This window comes from Amphimedon queenslandica, unplaced genomic scaffold, assembly GCF_000090795.2.
Source record: "Amphimedon queenslandica unplaced genomic scaffold, v1.1 AMPQUscaffold_8737_Cont19323, whole genome shotgun sequence".
NCBI lineage: Eukaryota > Metazoa > Porifera > Demospongiae > Haplosclerida > Niphatidae > Amphimedon > Amphimedon queenslandica.
The window spans coordinates 1-2,767 of record NW_003550990.1 but is presented as its reverse complement, the minus strand read 5'-3'; the positions used below and the strand labels follow the sequence as shown (position 1 = coordinate 2,767).

General features: G+C 33.9%; 1 long non-coding RNA gene across 1 annotated transcript; it reads right to left on the bottom strand.

Annotated features, from left to right (window-relative positions):
- Window positions 1-137: 137 nt before the first annotated feature.
- Window positions 138-872, bottom strand: LOC109591196 (uncharacterized). Its single transcript, XR_002189704.1, has 6 exons — window positions 750-872; window positions 661-693; window positions 543-593; window positions 445-488; window positions 275-350; window positions 138-195 (listed from the first exon to the last, which is right to left on the bottom strand). It is a non-coding gene; the product is annotated as an uncharacterized LOC109591196 (long non-coding RNA).
- Window positions 873-2,767: the final 1,895 nt, after the last annotated feature.

Sequence of the window (2,767 nt, the reverse complement as noted above, 5' to 3'; positions counted from 1 at the left end):
TAATAATAATCTATTTTTATCCTACTATTGTTCCTACTACTGTGTCTACTACACTACGTTTATAATTTAAAAAAATAATAATAATACATGTACATGTAGTCATGATAATAATATAATTTTTATACTGTCTATATACTCACGTTTCTGGTGCCAACTGGAATTCATTTGGAGTAACAAACGAGACACAAATTGACGCTACAATCAGTACAATGTACAAGAAATAAATGTATATTAATAAATAAATACAGGAGCTGTGAATGATGGACTAACGGACCTTTAGGGAGATCAAAAACATCATCCTTCTTGTACCAGATTTTATAATGAGGAGTTTCCTTGATAATTACTGGATACTACAAAATTTAAGAGAGAAAGAGAAACAGACAGACAGAGAGAAGGAGAGAGAGGGAAAGAAAGGTGGAGGAGGATTATGAAAACTAAACTTACTTTTGTCTGTGGTACATCTTCAGCTAACAGCTCAAACTCGGAAGCTAACATGAACGATAGAAAAATTAATATTTATTATTTTGAACGGTTTTTGTTACCGATAAACTTGTTTGGGTGCGGCAAATGGAGCTCAGGATTAAGAGACAAATCTAAATAATAATAATAATAATAATAAATGTTAATAATAATTATTAAAATACATGTACATGTACATACTTTTCCAACTCTTTTCCCATTCTAAACTGACAACTAAAAAAAGGAAGACATTAATTTAAAAGATACATTTACTTGTATACATTGTGTACCTTCTTCATTGTATTTAGTGTTGAACCAAGGGGCAGTGTTGTGACACTCATCTGTGAGTGTTTTTGAAATTAAACAAATGAAGGAATTGGAGGGAGAGAGAGAGTTTAGTAATGAAGATATCAACTGAGAGAGAAAGAGAATAAAGAATGATATAATGTATTTAAAATACAATTACTAAAATGTATTGACATTTGAGCAGGTTCCATTTAAGACCATTTCCCTTAATGCCATATAAACAAAATGGCTGCTCAGAATGAAAATATAAAATGAACAAGAACGAACATTTCCCAGACAAAATATACCCACTATGTAGTATAGCACATGTTTTTTTTCCAAAAAATGGCTCCAAAATCACCCCTAATTTATATTCTATTTTCTGATGTCTTTATGCTATGTAGTGAGTTTGAGCTGATTCCGATGTTATGCAACACACGGGACAAAGTTATGAGCTTTCTAGCAGCAAGAGAACATAGAGATACTGTCTAAAGACTTCTCTAGAAGCATTAGAAGATAGAGAGAACCTCTATAAGTCTTAATAAGTGCCCAGCTATACATGCAAGGTGGTGAAATCAATTATAGGAATATTTTTACACTAATTGAGTTATGACCAAAAATTTTTACATGATATTGGTGAGGCATAGGCCATGCCTAACTAGCATGATAGTTTCTTTTATTGACATTTTTGGGATATTTTCAATACCTTCCATGAATTTTTCTGAAAATTGTTTTAATATTTTTTGGGATATGAATAAAAGAAAATCTAGAAAAACTATAAATATAATAAGTTTAATAATAATAAACTTAATGTAATAATCTAATAAAGAACAAGTCGGTCGTTACTATAATCGCAAACATACAAAAATCCATTTTTATCAAATGCTAATCCACAAGGATTATTAAACTGATCAATATTACTGCCTTTACTTCCAAACTTCCTAACAAACACACCATCACTAGTAAAGACTGATATACGATGATTGCCCCATTCACTAACATACACTAGACCAGTAGCTGCAGTGTCTATTGTTATACCTACTGGAATATTAAGCTGTCCAGGACCAGATCCTTCAGTACCAAACTGACCCACAAACTTTCCATCTGGAGAGAATTTCTGAATGCGATCATTATACTTATCAACAATATACATTAATCCTTGACTGTCAATAGCAATGTCACGTGGAGATTTAAACTGTCCATTAGCTGATCCTTCACTACCAAATGAATGAGAGAAGGTTAGATCAGGATTCAAGACTTGTATACAATGATTACCACTATCAGCAATATAAACCTGTCCTGTTATAGGAGAAATGGCTATACCAGAAGGATACTTGAATTGCAGTGGTCCACTGCCCTCCTCACCAACTGATGCTATACGGTATCCATCCATGCTTATCTTCTGGATCCTGTGATTATCAGATACAAGAATGAATTTGTCTGGAGTAATGGCTACACCACAAGAAGAAGAAAACTTGACATTACCACTTCCTCCATTCCCTCCTAATGATTTTACTTTCTTTCCTTCTCTATCCAGTATTGTTACACAGTGGCTTTCATACTCAGTTATTATAACATGATTATCATCAGTTACAGCAACTCCCCATGAATAATAAAGGTCAGTTATAGTACGTACTGGAGTGATGTTATCAAGGTAAGGATTGATAGGGATGACTAGTGAGGTATCCTCAAGGTGTACATCATATACTTGTACTTTTACTGTATGAGTACCACTGGTTGAAGGGTTACACTGTATCCTATACACTCCAGGATCAGTGCTGGTGGTAGTGACTGTAGTGTCAATGGGTTCATCACCTTTACCATTTGGTACTAGACTACACTTCAGAGAAGAGAGGGGAACACACAAAACAGATGAATTTGGTGCCTCCATTGATAGTGAAAATGAAACTGCTTTGCCAGCAGGTGTAATACGATCAATCTTCTTCACTCTACACTGCCGTAGTGCAGTAGATGAGTAGGTCACAATATCTCCAATGTGATGTAGTGATTTGATATCTTTACT